Consider the following 21,553-nt stretch of genomic DNA (forward strand, 5'->3'; position numbering starts at 1 on the left):
GGCCCCGTCCCACAGTGCCCACAGGAGGTGAGCGAGGCAGGCCCACAGAGGGTAGCCAGGTTCGAGCAAGAGTCCGGCTCGTCAGGCGTGTTGGTGGTGATGAGAGAGCTCCGAGGTCAAGCTGGGAAACCCATGCACCGCTCAAGGTCAGGGCGAGGTCTGATGAGGGTCGCGAGCGTCAGGCCCAGTGCAGCGATGAGCGCGGAGGTGCCAGCTCAGGCCAAGAGGCCAGGCCACGGGTCAGGGGCGAGAGCAACGGCGTCCACGGCCAGGCCCAGGCATGGCTGGAGCTGAGCAGAAGACTCGTGCTCCTACAGTGGTACTTGCACTCGCCTCCGCAGAGAGCAGGTATGTGCAGCTCTGCCTGCAGGCCAGGAACGCAACTCTTCCGCGCCTACAGAATGGTGCAAAGGTGCTCTCAGCGTGGCTGTCAGCACCTGGTGCCCCTTGGTGACAGACGCGTTTAGCGTTGCTCTCTTGAGGTCAGCCGGCAGGCATGCCATTGTCGGCACGGCCTTGAGCCTGTGCATGATGCGCCAGGGAAGGTGAGGAGGTTATCCAAGAAGGCAGGGAGGTGTGGAGACCAATTGTTGGCACCGGCTCAGTCTACTGCAGTCAGCCTCTCTACTACACCTAGCACGCAGCCCCCTCACAGCTCAGCAGGGCTTTTTGGAGGCCTTGCCCATACATCACTGTCTCCTTGTGTGCGTGCCACCTTGCTCAGCAGCTAGTTGCACAACTGCCTGGGAGGTGGCCCGGACATCTTCCTGGGCGTGACTAGTGTCTTTGGAGGAGACTGAGCTGGATCCGTGCAGGCCCATTTTCTCCTTGTAGCTTTGACCTTGTGAGGGCGCAGCAAGGGCCAGCTGCTCCCTCAGAGACTGGGAGTTGGGAGGCAAACACAGTAACCCGGCTGGCATGGCATGGCAGGGACATGGCCAGCCAGGGCCCCGTCCCACAGTGCCCACAGGAGGTGAGCGAGGCAGGCCCACAGAGGGTAGCCAGGTTCGAGCAAGAGTCCGGCTCGTCAGGCGTGTTGGTGGTGATGAGAGAGCTCCGAGGTCAAGCTGGGAAACCCATGCACCGCTCAAGGTCAGGGCGAGGTCTGATGAGGGTCGCGAGCGTCAGGCCCAGTGCAGCGATGAGCGCGGAGGTGCCAGCTCAGGCCAAGAGGCCAGGCCACGGGTCAGGGGCGAGAGCAACGGCGTCCACGGCCAGGCCCAGGCATGGCTGGAGCTGAGCAGAAGACTCGTGCTCCTACAGTGGTACTTGCACTCGCCTCCGCAGAGAGCAGGTATGTGCAGCTCTGCCTGCAGGCCAGGAACGCAACTCTTCCGCGCCTACAGAATGGTGCAAAGGTGCTCTCAGCGTGGCTGTCAGCACCTGGTGCCCCTTGGTGACAGACGCGTTTAGCGTTGCTCTCTTGAGGTCAGCCGGCAGGCATGCCATTGTCGGCACGGCCTTGAGCCTGTGCATGATGCGCCAGGGAAGGTGAGGAGGTTATCCAAGAAGGCAGGGAGGTGTGGAGACCAGAGAAGGATGCAGAAAAGGAGAGGAAGATGTGTGTGTGCGGCAGGCTGAGGAGGCAGGGGCAGGCATTAGGAGTGGGAAATAGGAGGAGGTGGGAGTACAGGTCTAAAAGGGACGGGCAGGAGAGGGCAAGGAGGCAGTGGCCGTGGAGAGGAGTCGGGGAGGGAGGGGGGTGGCAACTTGGAGAAAAGGGCAACGAGGAAGTGAAGGTGATGACCGAGAGACACAGAGTACCTTTGTTAGGGCCACTGGCCACATCTACCACCAGCTGCTTCAGGAGGTGAGGGCCCCCTCCCCTACCATGGCCATAGGAGAGCTGCAGCCACCCTCAGCCCTGGCCCAGCATAACCCTAAGCCGGGAGACAGTGACTGAACGGGCCTTGGACACAGGCTGCTGAGACACGACACCCCTCCCCCTCTTCCCCAACCTCCCCCCCTCCCCTCCCCCGCCTTCAAGGTAGGGCTGGGGAAAAGACCAACCCTCCAAGCGCCCCAGGCAGGGTGACAAGCCCCGTGGGCAGCAGGCTACAGGCCGTTCCTGACAGCGCAGCTGCAGGACCAAGCGCTCAGGCCACAGCCACGACACGCCTGACACAAACAGCAGACCTCGGAGAGGATAGCAGCACTTCCCTTTTATTGCATGCATGCAGGGACAGCTGACAAGGGGCACCTCCTGATGGCTCCTCAAGCCTGGAGCCTTTCCAAACACACGTTGTTTGGCGCAAGCCAGAGCGCCCGCAAGGCAATGGCAGCAACGGAAGTCCCTGAGCTCCTCCTACAAACTTGCCGCAAGGCAGAGAGACAGAGAGCTGCAGGGCACAGCTGGTGTCTTGCTGCTGCAAGAGCAGGCGGTCACTGCCCTGAAATGGCCCAGAGGCGCCCCGGGAATGGGCCATGCTCAATGCGACAGAGGAAGGCAAAAAACCCCCAGGGACTGCTGCCAATCTGTCCTGGGGGAAAATTCCTTCCTGACCCCAAAGCTGGCGATCGGCTGCTTTTCCCTGCGCATGTGAGCAAGGCCTGCCTCCTGGGAGGGTTCCACGCCCACCGGGGGACACCAGTACTGCCCGACCCCTTCCCTCTCGCAACCTGCAGCCACCCTGGGGGGCTTCTGAGAAAGGCCCCAAACCCCACAGACCCGGGCGAGCGGGGCTGGGGGTGGGTGGGGAAAGGGGGCAAGAACTCTTTCCTGGGCCCTGCACGAGACCACTGGCCGCTCCAAAGGGCTGCCTCAGGAGTACGGTGCTGATGATGACCGCTTGGAACGTCTTTGCATCCCATTTCCGGCATGCTGCATCAGTGCTGCACGGAAGGAGCTATGCGTGGGGCGCTTTGGAAGGGTCTTCAGCTGCCGAGAATGGATGTCCTTGTTCTTGGCAGGCCCTCGAGTTCACTTTTCCCACTGACCTCCAGCTGAAAAGGCCTGCTGCCCTTGGAGACCTGGAGGTGTATGTGTGGGGGAGAGGAGGGGAGGGCAGGGCAAGGGAGGGGAAGGGGGCGGTCTTTTCCTCCTACCAAGGCGATCGGTCCCGTCTCTGGAGGACCAAAGTTACACCCAGCTCTGAATGCGGCCCTGGATCTGAGCCTGCTCGGAGCAGGAATGGGATCAGATGACCTCCAGAGAACTCTTCCAACTTAAATTCCTCCACGGTCCGATGGCTACACAATGGCTGACTCCATTGGGAGGTTCAGCCCATTGCCTTGCCATCAGGAAACGCCTGGGCACAGTCTCCACTCCCAGACAAACGGCTGCGGACAGTGGCGGCAGCGTCACTTCCATGTCCCACAGCAGTGGCTAGCAGCGCGGCACGCGTACAGGAACGCACCCTTCAAGCCTGCTGGCCTTGGCCTCTTTGGCTCAGCTCAGCTGGCGCGGCTTACAAGAGACCTGGCACTGGACGATGCTGACCTCCCTCTGCTTTTCTGAGAGCAAAAACACTGTCCTTGCTGTCACTTGCTATTGCTGTCTATGTCTTTGGAGGAGCGCCAGGCAGAAGGGGAACAAGATCAGCAGTCTTTCTGAGGCTCGGACAACCCAAAGGCCCAGCGTTAGAGCAGGTGCTGGCCACGGCAGCAGGACTGTCTCCCTCCGAGTACGTGGCAGCCAACCAAAGCCCTTTGCGGCCCAGGCCCCTGTCTCATCAGGCTGGAAGTGCTTCCTCTGAAGAAAGAATGCTCCCGGTCCAAAAGCGGCACGGAACCTCTTCTCTGCCCATGCTGCTGCAACCTACCACCGACACAGCCTGGCCTGAGACGTCCAGCACAGGCGAGGAGAGCTGGCACCCCAAGAGTGCCTTGTCCTCAGGGGGAACATTCCTGACAGCATGGGGAAGGTCGGCCAGCTTCCCAGGTGCAGCGGCTGCGTGAGGCTTTGCCAGGGAGCTCTGAGCTCCGATCTCCATCAGCCCCTCAGCAGTCCTCATGCGAGGGGGGCCAGGACAATAGCCTCCCCCTGCTGGTTAGCAGCCATTTCCTGAGGCTCTCCAGGAGACCTATCTCTGCTCTCAGAGGTCCAACACTGAGGGCCACTTTGATCAGCACGCCAGGAAACGCGCGGCCCGTGGGGCATTTGCCGCAGGCCAGGTCACGGCCCCACGCCACGAGCCTCAGGAGCTGCTCTTGGTGACTTTACCGAAAGCCAAAGCCACTGCCTCACAACACGCCGCGTTAGCCCCGCTGCTGACCCCTGCCACCAGGTTTAGTCCTGCAAGGAGGCAGCAGATTGCACTGCACTGGAACCTGTACTTCCGCGAAGGCAACAATGGCCAGGACATGGCTTCCGAACTAATGAGACGGCTGCTGTCTTTTTGTAGTCTCTGGAAGAGAGGCGTTTCCCTCTCCAGAAGAGCAGTGCAATGGCGCTCTCCCTGGGGAGCTGGAAGCACAGAATAGGCCTGGGTGAGGCAAGCACTCTGCAAGAGCATGGTTTGGAGAGACACGCGGGCACAGCAAGCGTCTTCCAAAGGGGCCCGAGGAAGACCTTCCAAGCAGGAGCACGAGGCCCTCCAGGCCATTGCCTTGCAAAGCCAGTCTTCAAGGGACGTGCCTTGCGTTTCCAAACACAGCCAGCCAAAGAGGTCTACAGCTGCCCCAAGCACATCCAAACTGTAGAGCCGCACAGCTTCTCAGGGACTCGACGGTTTGTTGCAGCTGAACGACAAACAGCTCCACTGGCCACGTCCGACTGAGCACAGTCCTCTGCCCCTGCGGTGCCACGGCCAGGGTGGCCGATGAGCAAGGGAGGCTGGTGCAGGTTGGCCAAGGCTTTGCAGGTGGTCCTGCCTTTCTTAAGAGAGTCGGTCTGATTTCCTGCCTCGTCTCCCTCCTGCTACCTGGATGAAGGAAGTGCTCCACTGGAAAATCCCGCACAGCTCCTTCAAAGACTCAACCAGGCATACCAGAGCCCTGAACGGTGCACTGCCTCCACGCTCTGCACCACTGCCAAAACACACGACCACGCACCTCAACATCAACGTCTCCCCGCTGACCTCTCCTGCAAATTCCACTCCAAAAGGTGCTCCAAAGACGGAGCAGCCCCAAGGCAATTTCTACCACGCCGCCTGAGAGCCTGACAACCACCACACGCCCACGGTCAGCAAAAGCTTTCGGAGGGCAGGCAGCTCCAAACACCTCGCAGCACACGCTGAGCCAGCACAACGCCAAACACAGCCGACCTCGGAGCTCCAGAAAGGCAGCAGTGTTTTCTGCACCCCAGAAGCATAGTACAGCTTTGGCTTGTGCTGAAGCTTCGCCCTTCAGCACTGCTGAAGCTCCCACAGCCTCCTCTGAAAGCTCCTGACGCAACAGCAATGGCCAACACAAACGGGGAAGCCAGGGCAGAAGGGGCAGAGCAAGAGGAAGGCAGAGGTTTGTTCCACTGCACGGGCAAGTGGGAGGGCCAGCACGAGGCTAGTCAGTTCCCGGCAGCCTCATCCCAATGGGGAGTGCCGGCCAGTGTGGCCAGGTGACAATGGCTTTGGGGCTGTTGTGTCTCCCTCGTGGCCTGAGGAGGCTGCAGAGTGGGGCACCTTTCCTTGCTGGGGCCGTTGCCTCGGTCTCCTTGGCAAAGAGGCATCCTAGTTAGGGTCCCACCATGCCTGTCCTCTCCACCATGGCTTTCTTCAGGCCTCCAGGCTAAGAGGGTCTTCCTGCTCTGTGGCAAAGCTGTCTTCCTCCTCCTTCCGAGGAAAACTTCTAGGCTTCCCTCAGAGGTGTTTCAGTCTGGCACCTCCCACCGAGCTGCCACTGGAGGTGGCCGGACCTCTAGAGGTGGCCAAGGGCGGCGGGAGGAGTGGGCGAGACATGGGGCTTAGTGGTGGGGAAGCAGGAGTGGGGACGGGAGGCAGCGTTAGGCACCGTTAGAGAGCGGAGCAGCAGGCACAGGCACTTCACGAGCACGCGCGGCAGGGCGCTAAGCGGTCTCAGCCCCAAAGCAGGGGCAGGGCGAGTGAAGTGCAAAGCAAGGTCAGGAAGTGAGGGGAGAGGAAGGCCCGGAAGAGGTCTCCATACCAAATGGCGGTGCAGCTGCTGAGCGCTTCCAACATTCCGTGACCTGAGGTGCAGGCACCGGTGCCCCCGGATGCCCTGCGATGCCCTGCGATGCCCTGCGATGCCCTGCTCGCCCTCACAGCGGGGTGTGTTTGTGGCCAAGGACGGCCTCCAGAGAGCCTCAGCCCTTGGCTGCAGCCAGCTCGGGGGCAGCTGCAAAGCCAGCCTCCCTGTGGCTGGGAGGGTCCGCCTCTTGTCCTGCCCCGGGGCATTGTGATTGCGTTGCCGGGTGACAGCACTGTGAGTCAGGGGCCCCGGGGCCACGCCACAGCCTCCCCTGCCGGCTGTCTGCTGGCCCAGCATCGGTGCGGGGCAGAAGGCCCCTGGGGTGCCAGCCCTCATGCAGGCCCTGTGCCCAGGACGCCAGGGCAGCTGCCGTGGCTCCCTCCTTGCGTGGCGGTGCACTGGCCATGGCCAGGCAAGCCTGCTGGGCTCCCTGCTCTGTGCACCAGGGTGCCCCTGTCACCGCAGAAAGGGCAAGAGCCCAGTCACGCCCTGGCACTGGCAAGTGGCTTCTCCCGCAGCTCCCCAAGCAGCCAGCTAGCTAAGCAGAGGCTGGGCGCAGGGCCAGCAGCTGGGCAGCGCCGACATCCTGGGCAGAGGGGCAAGCTAAGTTGTTCTGGCCACCAGGTCATGGCCCCCAGCCAGGGCTGCGGCTTCATCTTCCTCCCTGCCTCACCGCATCCATCCGGGGCCCTAGCCTGACTTTTTCAGCCACAGAACAGCAGCAGGTTCAGGAAAGAAGTGCCAGCTCTTCTAAACGCGTCTTCACAATAAGCACAGCCTCTGGAAGGTTACACAGACTGGTTCCTGCGCCTCTCAGCACTAACACCACGCCCTGAGGTTGCTGCTGCCAGGCCTTCCAGCCGTTGGCGCATGCCGTCTGAAGCACGTGTGCCTAGGATTTTCCCAAAAGCTCGGGATCTAAACCACATCTCTTTAACAGAGCCAGGGAGCAAGCAAGTTTGTTCAGAGGTGTGCTTAGCTGCCTGGGTGCAGTAGAACTCAGAGTCAGCACTCACATTAAACTCTCAGACATCAATGCTGGTGACCGGAGACTGAGAAGCTGCTGTCGCAGCCGACCTGGCAAAGCACAGGTGAGGAGGTTCACCTGGCGAACTGCTAAAGCCCTTGGGAACAACATTTTGGTGGCTTCCCCCGCCCCTCCCCCGGCCCCCCCCTCGATGGCGTCACTCAAAGGACGTGGCAGTTCGCAAGGCTCTGGAAGTGCAAAGGCTTGAGCACTTGCTGGAGTTGGATTCTGTAGGACAGTTCCGATTTTCCAAGCGTCTTGAGCAGTGTTGGCAATTGTTGGCACCGGCTCAGTCTACTGCAGTCAGCCTCTCTTCTACACCTAGCACGCAGCCCCCTCACAGCTCAGCAGGGCTTTTTGGAGGCCTTGCCCATACATCACTGTCTCCTTGTGTGCGTGCCACCTTGCTCAGCAGCTAGTTGCACAACTGCCTGGGAGGTGGCCCGGACATCTTCCTGGGCGTGACTAGTGTCTTTGGAGGAGACTGAGCTGGATCCGTGCAGGCCCATTTTCTCCTTGTAGCTTTGACCTTGTGAGGGCGCAGCAAGGGCCAGCTGCTCCCTCAGAGACTGGGAGTTGGGAGGCAAACACAGTAACCCGGCTGGCATGGCATGGCAGGGACATGGCCAGCCAGGGCCCCGTCCCACAGTGCCCACAGGAGGTGAGCGAGGCAGGCCCACAGAGGGTAGCCAGGTTCGAGCAAGAGTCCGGCTCGTCAGGCGTGTTGGTGGTGATGAGAGAGCTCCGAGGTCAAGCTGGGAAACCCATGCACCGCTCAAGGTCAGGGCGAGGTCTGATGAGGGTCGCGAGCGTCAGGCCCAGTGCAGCGATGAGCGCGGAGGTGCCAGCTCAGGCCAAGAGGCCAGGCCACGGGTCAGGGGCGAGAGCAACGGCGTCCACGGCCAGGCCCAGGCATGGCTGGAGCTGAGCAGAAGACTCGTGCTCCTACAGTGGTACTTGCACTCGCCTCCGCAGAGAGCAGGTATGTGCAGCTCTGCCTGCAGGCCAGGAACGCAACTCTTCCGCGCCTACAGAATGGTGCAAAGGTGCTCTCAGCGTGGCTGTCAGCACCTGGTGCCCCTTGGTGACAGACGCGTTTAGCGTTGCTCTCTTGAGGTCAGCCGGCAGGCATGCCATTGTCGGCACGGCCTTGAGCCTGTGCATGATGCGCCAGGGAAGGTGAGGAGGTTATCCAAGAAGGCAGGGAGGTGTGGAGACCAATTGTTGGCACTGGCTCAGTCTACTGCAGTCAGCCTCTCTACTACACCTAGCACGCAGCCCCCTCACAGCTCAGCAGGGCTTTTTGGAGGCCTTGCCCATACATCACTGTCTCCTTGTGTGCGTGCCACCTTGCTCAGCAGCTAGTTGCACAACTGCCTGGGAGGTGGCCCGGACATCTTCCTGGGCGTGACTAGTGTCTTTGGAGGAGACTGAGCTGGATCCGTGCAGGCCCATTTTCTCCTTGTAGCTTTGACCTTGTGAGGGCGCAGCAAGGGCCAGCTGCTCCCTCAGAGACTGGGAGTTGGGAGGCAAACACAGTAACCCGGCTGGCATGGCATGGCAGGGACATGGCCAGCCAGGGCCCCGTCCCACAGTGCCCACAGGAGGTGAGCGAGGCAGGCCCACAGAGGGTAGCCAGGTTCGAGCAAGAGTCCGGCTCGTCAGGCGTGTTGGTGGTGATGAGAGAGCTCCGAGGTCAAGCTGGGAAACCCATGCACCGCTCAAGGTCAGGGCGAGGTCTGATGAGGGTCGCGAGCGTCAGGCCCAGTGCAGCGATGAGCGCGGAGGTGCCAGCTCAGGCCAAGAGGCCAGGCCACGGGTCAGGGGCGAGAGCAACGGCGTCCACGGCCAGGCCCAGGCATGGCTGGAGCTGAGCAGAAGACTCGTGCTCCTACAGTGGTACTTGCACTCGCCTCCGCAGAGAGCAGGTATGTGCAGCTCTGCCTGCAGGCCAGGAACGCAACTCTTCCGCGCCTACAGAATGGTGCAAAGGTGCTCTCAGCGTGGCTGTCAGCACCTGGTGCCCCTTGGTGACAGACGCGTTTAGCGTTGCTCTCTTGAGGTCAGCCGGCAGGCATGCCATTGTCGGCACGGCCTTGAGCCTGTGCATGATGCGCCAGGGAAGGTGAGGAGGTTATCCAAGAAGGCAGGGAGGTGTGGAGACCAATTGTTGGCACCGGCTCAGTCTACTGCAGTCAGCCTCTCTACTACACCTAGCACGCAGCCCCCTCACAGCTCAGCAGGGCTTTTTGGAGGCCTTGCCCATACATCACTGTCTCCTTGTGTGCGTGCCACCTTGCTCAGCAGCTAGTTGCACAACTGCCTGGGAGGTGGCCCGGACATCTTCCTGGGCGTGACTAGTGTCTTTGGAGGAGACTGAGCTGGATCCGTGCAGGCCCATTTTCTCCTTGTAGCTTTGACCTTGTGAGGGCGCAGCAAGGGCCAGCTGCTCCCTCAGAGACTGGGAGTTGGGAGGCAAACACAGTAACCCGGCTGGCATGGCATGGCAGGGACATGGCCAGCCAGGGCCCCGTCCCACAGTGCCCACAGGAGGTGAGCGAGGCAGGCCCACAGAGGGTAGCCAGGTTCGAGCAAGAGTCCGGCTCGTCAGGCGTGTTGGTGGTGATGAGAGAGCTCCGAGGTCAAGCTGGGAAACCCATGCACCGCTCAAGGTCAGGGCGAGGTCTGATGAGGGTCGCGAGCGTCAGGCCCAGTGCAGCGATGAGCGCGGAGGTGCCAGCTCAGGCCAAGAGGCCAGGCCACGGGTCAGGGGCGAGAGCAACGGCGTCCACGGCCAGGCCCAGGCATGGCTGGAGCTGAGCAGAAGACTCGTGCTCCTACAGTGGTACTTGCACTCGCCTCCGCAGAGAGCAGGTATGTGCAGCTCTGCCTGCAGGCCAGGAACGCAACTCTTCCGCGCCTACAGAATGGTGCAAAGGTGCTCTCAGCGTGGCTGTCAGCACCTGGTGCCCCTTGGTGACAGACGCGTTTAGCGTTGCTCTCTTGAGGTCAGCCGGCAGGCATGCCATTGTCGGCACGGCCTTGAGCCTGTGCATGATGCGCCAGGGAAGGTGAGGAGGTTATCCAAGAAGGCAGGGAGGTGTGGAGACCAGAGAAGGATGCAGAAAAGGAGAGGAAGATGTGTGTGTGCGGCAGGCTGAGGAGGCAGGGGCAGGCATTAGGAGTGGGAAATAGGAGGAGGTGGGAGTACAGGTCTAAAAGGGACGGGCAGGAGAGGGCAAGGAGGCAGTGGCCGTGGAGAGGAGTCGGGGAGGGAGGGGGGTGGCAACTTGGAGAAAAGGGCAACGAGGAAGTGAAGGTGATGACCGAGAGACACAGAGTACCTTTGTTAGGGCCACTGGCCACATCTACCACCAGCTGCTTCAGGAGGTGAGGGCCCCCTCCCCTACCATGGCCATAGGAGAGCTGCAGCCACCCTCAGCCCTGGCCCAGCATAACCCTAAGCCGGGAGACAGTGACTGAACGGGCCTTGGACACAGGCTGCTGAGACACGACACCCCTCCCCCTCTTCCCCAACCTCCCCCCCTCCCCTCCCCCGCCTTCAAGGTAGGGCTGGGGAAAAGACCAACCCTCCAAGCGCCCCAGGCAGGGTGACAAGCCCCGTGGGCAGCAGGCTACAGGCCGTTCCTGACAGCGCAGCTGCAGGACCAAGCGCTCAGGCCACAGCCACGACACGCCTGACACAAACAGCAGACCTCGGAGAGGATAGCAGCACTTCCCTTTTATTGCATGCATGCAGGGACAGCTGACAAGGGGCACCTCCTGATGGCTCCTCAAGCCTGGAGCCTTTCCAAACACACGTTGTTTGGCGCAAGCCAGAGCGCCCGCAAGGCAATGGCAGCAACGGAAGTCCCTGAGCTCCTCCTACAAACTTGCCGCAAGGCAGAGAGACAGAGAGCTGCAGGGCACAGCTGGTGTCTTGCTGCTGCAAGAGCAGGCGGTCACTGCCCTGAAATGGCCCAGAGGCGCCCCGGGAATGGGCCATGCTCAATGCGACAGAGGAAGGCAAAAAACCCCCAGGGACTGCTGCCAATCTGTCCTGGGGGAAAATTCCTTCCTGACCCCAAAGCTGGCGATCGGCTGCTTTTCCCTGCGCATGTGAGCAAGGCCTGCCTCCTGGGAGGGTTCCACGCCCACCGGGGGACACCAGTGCTGCCCGACCCCTTCCCTCTCGCAACCTGCAGCCACCCTGGGGGGCTTCTGAGAAAGGCCCCAAACCCCACAGACCCGGGCGAGCGGGGCTGGGGGTGGGTGGGGAAAGGGGGCAAGAACTCTTTCCTGGGCCCTGCACGAGACCACTGGCCGCTCCAAAGGGCTGCCTCAGGAGTACGGTGCTGATGATGACCGCTTGGAACGTCTTTGCATCCCATTTCCGGCATGCTGCATCAGTGCTGCACGGAAGGAGCTATGCGTGGGGCGCTTTGGAAGGGTCTTCAGCTGCCGAGAATGGATGTCCTTGTTCTTGGCAGGCCCTCGAGTTCACTTTTCCCACTGACCTCCAGCTGAAAAGGCCTGCTGCCCTTGGAGACCTGGAGGTGTATGTGTGGGGGAGAGGAGGGGAGGGCAGGGCAAGGGAGGGGAAGGGGGCGGTCTTTTCCTCCTACCAAGGCGATCGGTCCCGTCTCTGGAGGACCAAAGTTACACCCAGCTCTGAATGCGGCCCTGGATCTGAGCCTGCTCGGAGCAGGAATGGGATCAGATGACCTCCAGAGAACTCTTCCAACCTAAATTCCTCCACGGTCCGATGGCTACACAATGGCTGACTCCATTGGGAGGTTCAGCCCATTGCCTTGCCATCAGGAAACGCCTGGGCACAGTCTCCACTCCCAGACAAACGGCTGCGGACAGTGGCGGCAGCGTCACTTCCATGTCCCACAGCAGTGGCTAGCAGCGCGGCACGCGTACAGGAACGCACCCTTCAAGCCTGCTGGCCTTGGCCTCTTTGGCTCAGCTCAGCTGGCGCGGCTTACAAGAGACCTGGCACTGGACGATGCTGACCTCCCTCTGCTTTTCTGAGAGCAAAAACACTGTCCTTGCTGTCACTTGCTATTGCTGTCTATGTCTTTGGAGGAGCACCAGGCAGAAGGGGAACAAGATCAGCAGTCTTTCTGAGGCTCGGACAACCCAAAGGCCCAGCGTTAGAGCAGGTGCTGGCCACGGCAGCAGGACTGTCTCCCTCCGAGTACGTGGCAGCCAACCAAAGCCCTTTGCGGCCCAGGCCCCTGTCTCATCAGGCTGGAAGTGCTTCCTCTGAAGAAAGAATGCTCCCGGTCCAAAAGCGGCACGGAACCTCTTCTCTGCCCATGCTGCTGCAACCTACCACCGACACAGCCTGGCCTGAGACGTCCAGCACAGGCGAGGAGAGCTGGCACCCCAAGAGTGCCTTGTCCTCAGGGGGAACATTCCTGACAGCATGGGGAAGGTCGGCCAGCTTCCCAGGTGCAGCGGTTGCGTGAGGCTTTGCCAGGGAGCTCTGAGCTCCGATCTCCATCAGCCCCTCAGCAGTCCTCATGCGAGGGGGGCCAGGACAATAGCCTCCCCCTGCTGGTTAGCAGCCATTTCCTGAGGCTCTCCAGGAGACCTATCTCTGCTCTCAGAGGTCCAACACTGAGGGCCACTTTGATCAGCACGCCAGGAAACGCGCGGCCCGTGGGGCATTTGCCGCAGGCCAGGTCACGGCCCCACGCCACGAGCCTCAGGAGCTGCTCTTGGTGACTTTACCGAAAGCCAAAGCCACTGCCTCACAACACGCCGCGTTAGCCCCGCTGCTGACCCCTGCCACCAGGTTTAGTCCTGCAAGGAGGCAGCAGATTGCACTGCACTGGAACCTGTACTTCCGCGAAGGCAACAATGGCCAGGACATGGCTTCCGAACTAATGAGACGGCTGCTGTCTTTTTGTAGTCTCTGGAAGAGAGGCGTTTCCCTCTCCAGAAGAGCAGTGCAATGGCGCTCTCCCTGGGGAGCTGGAAGCACAGAATAGGCCTGGGTGAGGCAAGCACTCTGCAAGAGCATGGTTTGGAGAGACACGCGGGCACAGCAAGCGTCTTCCAAAGGGGCCCGAGGAAGACCTTCCAAGCAGGAGCACGAGGCCCTCCAGGCCATTGCCTTGCAAAGCCAGTCTTCAAGGGACGTGCCTTGCGTTTCCAAACACAGCCAGCCAAAGAGGTCTACAGCTGCCCCAAGCACATCCAAACTGTAGAGCCGCACAGCTTCTCAGGGACTCGACGGTTTGTTGCAGCTGAACGACAAACAGCTCCACTGGCCACGTCCGACTGAGCACAGTCCTCTGCCCCTGCGGTGCCACGGCCAGGGTGGCCGATGAGCAAGGGAGGCTGGTGCAGGTTGGCCAAGGCTTTGCAGGTGGTCCTGCCTTTCTTAAGAGAGTCGGTCTGATTTCCTGCCTCGTCTCCCTCCTGCTACCTGGATGAAGGAAGTGCTCCACTGGAAAATCCCGCACAGCTCCTTCAAAGACTCAACCAGGCATACCAGAGCCCTGAACGGTGCACTGCCTCCACGCTCTGCACCACTGCCAAAACACACGACCACGCACCTCAACATCAACGTCTCCCCGCTGACCTCTCCTGCAAATTCCACTCCAAAAGGTGCTCCAAAGACGGAGCAGCCCCAAGGCAATTTCTACCACGCCGCCTGAGAGCCTGACAACCACCACACGCCCACGGTCAGCAAAAGCTTTCGGAGGGCAGGCAGCTCCAAACACCTCGCAGCACACGCTGAGCCAGCACAACGCCAAACACAGCCGACCTCGGAGCTCCAGAAAGGCAGCAGTGTTTTCTGCACCCCAGAAGCATAGTACAGCTTTGGCTTGTGCTGAAGCTTCGCCCTTCAGCACTGCTGAAGCTCCCACAGCCTCCTCTGAAAGCTCCTGACGCAACAGCAATGGCCAACACAAACGGGGAAGCCAGGGCAGAAGGGGCAGAGCAAGAGGAAGGCAGAGGTTTGTTCCACTGCACGGGCAAGTGGGAGGGCCAGCACGAGGCTAGTCAGTTCCCGGCAGCCTCATCCCAATGGGGAGTGCCGGCCAGTGTGGCCAGGTGACAATGGCTTTGGGGCTGTTGTGTCTCCCTCGTGGCCTGAGGAGGCTGCAGAGTGGGGCACCTTTCCTTGCTGGGGCCGTTGCCTCGGTCTCCTTGGCAAAGAGGCATCCTAGTTAGGGTCCCACCATGCCTGTCCTCTCCACCATGGCTTTCTTCAGGCCTCCAGGCTAAGAGGGTCTTCCTGCTCTGTGGCAAAGCTGTCTTCCTCCTCCTTCCTCCTCCTTCCGAGGAAAACTTCTAGGCTTCCCTCAGAGGTGTTTCAGTCTGGCACCTCCCACCGAGCTGCCACTGGAGGTGGCCGGACCTCTAGAGGTGGCCAAGGGCGGCGGGAGGAGTGGGCGAGACATGGGGCTTAGTGGTGGGGAAGCAGGAGTGGGGACGGGAGGCAGCGTTAGGCACCGTTAGAGAGCGGAGCAGCAGGCACAGGCACTTCACGAGCACGCGCGGCAGGGCGCTAAGCGGTCTCAGCCCCAAAGCAGGGGCAGGGCGAGTGAAGTGCAAAGCAAGGTCAGGAAGTGAGGTGAGAGGAAGGCCCGGAAGAGGTCTCCATACCAAATGGCGGTGCAGCTGCTGAGCGCTTCCAACATTCCGTGACCTGAGGTGCAGGCACCGGTGCCCCCGGATGCCCTGCGATGCCCTGCGATGCCCTGCGATGCCCTGCTCGCCCTCACAGCGGGGTGTGTTTGTGGCCAAGGACGGCCTCCAGAGAGCCTCAGCCCTTGGCTGCAGCCAGCTCGGGGGCAGCTGCAAAGCCAGCCTCCCTGTGGCTGGGAGGGTCCGCCTCTTGTCCTGCCCCGGGGCATTGTGATTGCGTTGCCGGGTGACAGCACTGTGAGTCAGGGGCCCCGGGGCCACGCCACAGCCTCCCCTGCCGGCTGTCTGCTGGCCCAGCATCGGTGCGGGGCAGAAGGCCCCTGGGGTGCCAGCCCTCATGCAGGCCCTGTGCCCAGGACGCCAGGGCAGCTGCCGTGGCTCCCTCCTTGCGTGGCGGTGCACTGGCCATGGCCAGGCAAGCCTGCTGGGCTCCCTGCTCTGTGCACCAGGGTGCCCCTGTCACCGCAGAAAGGGCAAGAGCCCAGTCACGCCCTGGCACTGGCAAGTGGCTTCTCCCGCAGCTCCCCAAGCAGCCAGCTAGCTAAGCAGAGGCTGGGCGCAGGGCCAGCAGCTGGGCAGCGCCGACATCCTGGGCAGAGGGGCAAGCTAAGTTGTTCTGGCCACCAGGTCATGGCCCCCAGCCAGGGCTGCGGCTTCATCTTCCTCCCTGCCTCACCGCATCCATCCGGGGCCCTAGCCTGACTTTTTCAGCCACAGAACAGCAGCAGGTTCAGGAAAGAAGTGCCAGCTCTTCTAAACGCGTCTTCACAATAAGCACAGCCTCTGGAAGCTTACACAGACTGGTTCCTGCGCCTCTCAGCACTAACACCACGCCCTGAGGTTGCTGCTGCCAGGCCTTCCAGCCGTTGGCGCATGCCGTCTGAAGCACGTGTGCCTAGGATTTTCCCAAAAGCTCGGGATCTAAACCACATCTCTTTAACAGAGCCAGGGAGCAAGCAAGTTTGTTCAGAGGTGTGCTTAGCTGCCTGGGTGCAGTAGAACTCAGAGTCAGCACTCACATTAAACTCTCAGACATCAATGCTGGTGACCGGAGACTGAGAAGCTGCTGTCGCAGCCGACCTGGCAAAGCACAGGTGAGGAGGTTCACCTGGCGAACTGCTAAAGCCCTTGGGAACAACATTTTGGTGGCTTCCCCCGCCCCTCCCCCGGCCCCCCCCTCGATGGCGTCACTCAAAGGACGTGGCAGTTCGCAAGGCTCTGGAAGTGCAAAGGCTTGAGCACTTGCTGGAGTTGGATTCTGTAGGACAGTTCCGATTTTCCAAGCGTCTTGAGCAGTGTTGGCAATTGTTGGCACCGGCTCAGTCTACTGCAGTCAGCCTCTCTACTACACCTAGCACGCAGCCCCCTCACAGCTCAGCAGGGCTTTTTGGAGGCCTTGCCCATACATCACTGTCTCCTTGTGTGCGTGCCACCTTGCTCAGCAGCTAGTTGCACAACTGCCTGGGAGGTGGCCCGGACATCTTCCTGGGCGTGACTAGTGTCTTTGGAGGAGACTGAGCTGGATCCGTGCAGGCCCATTTTCTCCTTGTAGCTTTGACCTTGTGAGGGCGCAGCAAGGGCCAGCTGCTCCCTCAGAGACTGGGAGTTGGGAGGCAAACACAGTAACCCGGCTGGCATGGCATGGCAGGGACATGGCCAGCCAGGGCCCCGTCCCACAGTGCCCACAGGAGGTGAGCGAGGCAGGCCCACAGAGGGTAGCCAGGTTCGAGCAAGAGTCCGGCTCGTCAGGCGTGTTGGTGGTGATGAGAGAGCTCCGAGGTCAAGCTGGGAAACCCATGCACCGCTCAAGGTCAGGGCGAGGTCTGATGAGGGTCGCGAGCGTCAGGCCCAGTGCAGCGATGAGCGCGGAGGTGCCAGCTCAGGCCAAGAGGCCAGGCCACGGGTCAGGGGCGAGAGCAACGGCGTCCACGGCCAGGCCCAGGCATGGCTGGAGCTGAGCAGAAGACTCGTGCTCCTACAGTGGTACTTGCACTCGCCTCCGCAGAGAGCAGGTATGTGCAGCTCTGCCTGCAGGCCAGGAACGCAACTCTTCCGCGCCTACAGAATGGTGCAAAGGTGCTCTCAGCGTGGCTGTCAGCACCTGGTGCCCCTTGGTGACAGACGCGTTTAGCGTTGCTCTCTTGAGGTCAGCCGGCAGGCATGCCATTGTCGGCACGGCCTTGAGCCTGTGCATGATGCGCCAGGGAAGGTGAGGAGGTTATCCAAGAAGGCAGGGAGGTGTGGAGACCAATTGTTGGCACCGGCTCAGTCTACTGCAGTCAGCCTCTCTACTACACCTAGCACGCAGCCCCCTCACAGCTCAGCAGGGCTTTTTGGAGGCCTTGCCCATACATCACTGTCTCCTTGTGTGCGTGCCACCTTGCTCAGCAGCTAGTTGCACAACTGCCTGGGAGGTGGCCCGGACATCTTCCTGGGCGTGACTAGTGTCTTTGGAGGAGACTGAGCTGGATCCGTGCAGGCCCATTTTCTCCTTGTAGCTTTGACCTTGTGAGGGCGCAGCAAGGGCCAGCTGCTCCCTCAGAGACTGGGAGTTGGGAGGCAAACACAGTAACCCGGCTGGCATGGCATGGCAGGGACATGGCCAGCCAGGGCCCCGTCCCACAGTGCCCACAGGAGGTGAGCGAGGCAGGCCCACAGAGGGTAGCCAGGTTCGAGCAAGAGTCCGGCTCGTCAGGCGTGTTGGTGGTGATGAGAGAGCTCCGAGGTCAAGCTGGGAAACCCATGCACCGCTCAAGGTCAGGGCGAGGTCTGATGAGGGTCGCGAGCGTCAGGCCCAGTGCAGCGATGAGCGCGGAGGTGCCAGCTCAGGCCAAGAGGCCAGGCCACGGGTCAGGGGCGAGAGCAACGGCGTCCACGGCCAGGCCCAGGCATGGCTGGAGCTGAGCAGAAGACTCGTGCTCCTACAGTGGTACTTGCACTCGCCTCCGCAGAGAGCAGGTATGTGCAGCTCTGCCTGCAGGCCAGGAACGCAACTCTTCCGCGCCTACAGAATGGTGCAAAGGTGCTCTCAGCGTGGCTGTCAGCACCTGGTGCCCCTTGGTGACAGACGCGTTTAGCGTTGCTCTCTTGAGGTCAGCCGGCAGGCATGCCATTGTCGGCACGGCCTTGAGCCTGTGCATGATGCGCCAGGGAAGGTGAGGAGGTTATCCAAGAAGGCAGGGAGGTGTGGAGACCAGAGAAGGATGCAGAAAAGGAGAGGAAGATGTGTGTGTGCGGCAGGCTGAGGAGGCAGGGGCAGGCATTAGGAGTGGGAAATAGGAGGAGGTGGGAGTACAGGTCTAAAAGGGACGGGCAGGAGAGGGCAAGGAGGCAGTGGCCGTGGAGAGGAGTCGGGGAGGGAGGGGGGTGGCAACTTGGAGAAAAGGGCAACGAGGAAGTGAAGGTGATGACCGAGAGACACAGAGTACCTTTGTTAGGGCCACTGGCCACATCTACCACCAGCTGCTTCAGGAGGTGAGGGCCCCCTCCCCTACCATGGCCATAGGAGAGCTGCAGCCACCCTCAGCCCTGGCCCAGCATAACCCTAAGCCGGGAGACAGTGACTGAACGGGCCTTGGACACAGGCTGCTGAGACACGACACCCCTCCCCCTCTTCCCCAACCTCCCCCCCTCCCCTCCCCCGCCTTCAAGGTAGGGCTGGGGAAAAGACCAACCCTCCAAGCGCCCCAGGCAGGGTGACAAGCCCCGTGGGCAGCAGGCTACAGGCCATTCCTGACAGCGCAGCTGCAGGACCAAGCGCTCAGGCCACAGCCACGACACGCCTGACACAAACAGCAGACCTCGGAGAGGATAGCAGCACTTCCCTTTTATTGCATGCATGCAGGGACAGCTGACAAGGGGCACCTCCTGATGGCTCCTCAAGCCTGGAGCCTTTCCAAACACACGTTGTTTGGCGCAAGCCAGAGCGCCCGCAAGGCAATGGCAGCAACGGAAGTCCCTGAGCTCCTCCTACAAACTTGCCGCAAGGCAGAGAGACAGAGAGCTGCAGGGCACAGCTGGTGTCTTGCTGCTGCAAGAGCAGGCGGTCACTGCCCTGAAATGGCCCAGAGGCGCCCCGGGAATGGGCCATGCTCAATGCGACAGAGGAAGGCAAAAAACCCCCAGGGACTGCTGCCAATCTGTCCTGGGGGAAAATTCCTTCCTGACCCCAAAGCTGGCGATCGGCTGCTTTTCCCTGCGCATGTGAGCAAGGCCTGCCTCCTGGGAGGGTTCCACGCCCACCGGGGGACACCAGTGCTGCCCGACCCCTTCCCTCTCGCAACCTGCAGCCACCCTGGGGGGCTTCTGAGAAAGGCCCCAAACCCCACAGACCCGGGCGAGCGGGGCTGGGGGTGGGTGGGGAAAGGGGGCAAGAACTCTTTCCTGGGCCCTGCACGAGACCACTGGCCGCTCCAAAGGGCTGCCTCAGGAGTACGGTGCTGATGATGACCGCTTGGAACGTCTTTGCATCCCATTTCCGGCATGCTGCATCAGTGCTGCACGGAAGGAGCTATGCGTGGGGCGCTTTGGAAGGGTCTTCAGCTGCCGAGAATGGATGTCCTTGTTCTTGGCAGGCCCTCGAGTTCACTTTTCCCACTGACCTCCAGCTGAAAAGGCCTGCTGCCCTTGGAGACCTGGAGGTGTATGTGTGGGGGAGAGGAGGGGAGGGCAGGGCAAGGGAGGGGAAGGGGGCGGTCTTTTCCTCCTACCAAGGCGATCGGTCCCGTCTCTGGAGGACCAAAGTTACACCCAGCTCTGAATGCGGCCCTGGATCTGAGCCTGCTCGGAGCAGGAATGGGATCAGATGACCTCCAGAGAACTCTTCCAACTTAAATTCCTCCACGGTCCGATGGCTACACAATGGCTGACTCCATTGGGAGGTTCAGCCCATTGCCTTGCCATCAGGAAACGCCTGGGCACAGTCTCCACTCCCAGACAAACGGCTGCGGACAGTGGCGGCAGCGTCACTTCCATGTCCCACAGCAGTGGCTAGCAGCGCGGCACGCGTACAGGAACGCACCCTTCAAGCCTGCTGGCCTTGGCCTCTTTGGCTCAGCTCAGCTGGCGCGGCTTACAAGAGACCTGGCACTGGACGATGCTGACCTCCCTCTGCTTTTCTGAGAGCAAAAACACTGTCCTTGCTGTCACTTGCTATTGCTGTCTATGTCTTTGGAGGAGCACCAGGCAGAAGGGGAACAAGATCAGCAGTCTTTCTGAGGCTCGGACAACCCAAAGGCCCAGCGTTAGAGCAGGTGCTGGCCACGGCAGCAGGACTGTCTCCCTCCGAGTACGTGGCAGCCAACCAAAGCCCTTTGCGGCCCAGGCCCCTGTCTCATCAGGCTGGAAGTGCTTCCTCTGAAGAAAGAATGCTCCCGGTCCAAAAGCGGCACGGAACCTCTTCTCTGCCCATGCTGCTGCAACCTACCACCGACACAGCCTGGCCTGAGACGTCCAGCACAGGCGAGGAGAGCTGGCACCCCAAGAGTGCCTTGTCCTCAGGGGGAACATTCCTGACAGCATGGGGAAGGTCGGCCAGCTTCCCAGGTGCAGCGGCTGCGTGAGGCTTTGCCAGGGAGCTCTGAGCTCCGATCTCCATCAGCCCCTCAGCAGTCCTCATGCGAGGGGGGCCAGGACAATAGCCTCCCCCTGCTGGTTAGCAGCCATTTCCTGAGGCTCTCCAGGAGACCTATCTCTGCTCTCAGAGGTCCAACACTGAGGGCCACTTTGATCAGCACGCCAGGAAACGCGCGGCCCGTGGGGCATTTGCCGCAGGCCAGGTCACGGCCCCACGCCACGAGCCTCAGGAGCTGCTCTTGGTGACTTTACCGAAAGCCAAAGCCACTGCCTCACAACACGCCGCGTTAGCCCCGCTGCTGACCCCTGCCACCAGGTTTAGTCCTGCAAGGAGGCAGCAGATTGCACTGCACTGGAACCTGTACTTCCGCGAAGGCAACAATGGCCAGGACATGGCTTCCGAACTAATGAGACGGCTGCTGTCTTTTTGTAGTCTCTGGAAGAGAGGCGTTTCCCTCTCCAGAAGAGCAGTGCAATGGCGCTCTCCCTGGGGAGCTGGAAGCACAGAATAGGCCTGGGTGAGGCAAGCACTCTGCAAGAGCATGGTTTGGAGAGACACGCGGGCACAGCAAGCGTCTTCCAAAGGGGCCCGAGGAAGACCTTCCAAGCAGGAGCACGAGGCCCTCCAGGCCATTGCCTTGCAAAGCCAGTCTTCAAGGGACGTGCCTTGCGTTTCCAAACACAGCCAGCCAAAGAGGTCTACAGCTGCCCCAAGCACATCCAAACTGTAGAGCCGCACAGCTTCTCAGGGACTCGACGGTTTGTTGCAGCTGAACGACAAACAGCTCCACTGGCCACGTCCGACTGAGCACAGTCCTCTGCCCCTGCGGTGCCACGGCCAGGGTGGCCGATGAGCAAGGGAGGCTGGTGCAGGTTGGCCAAGGCTTTGCAGGTGGTCCTGCCTTTCTTAAGAGAGTCGGTCTGATTTCCTGCCTCGTCTCCCTCCTGCTACCTGGATGAAGGAAGTGCTCCACTGGAAAATCCCGCACAGCTCCTTCAAAGACTCAACCAGGCATACCAGAGCCCTGAATGGTGCACTGCCTCCACGCTCTGCACCACTGCCAAAACACACGACCACGCACCTCAACATCAATGTCTCCCCGCTGACCTCTCCTGCAAATTCCACTCCAAAAGGTGCTCCAAAGACGGAGCAGCCCCAAGGCAATTTCTACCACGCCGCCTGAGAGCCTGACAACC

Source organism: Struthio camelus, chromosome 26, assembly GCF_040807025.1.
Source record: "Struthio camelus isolate bStrCam1 chromosome 26, bStrCam1.hap1, whole genome shotgun sequence".
NCBI classification, from domain to species: Eukaryota; Metazoa; Chordata; class Aves; order Struthioniformes; family Struthionidae; genus Struthio; species Struthio camelus.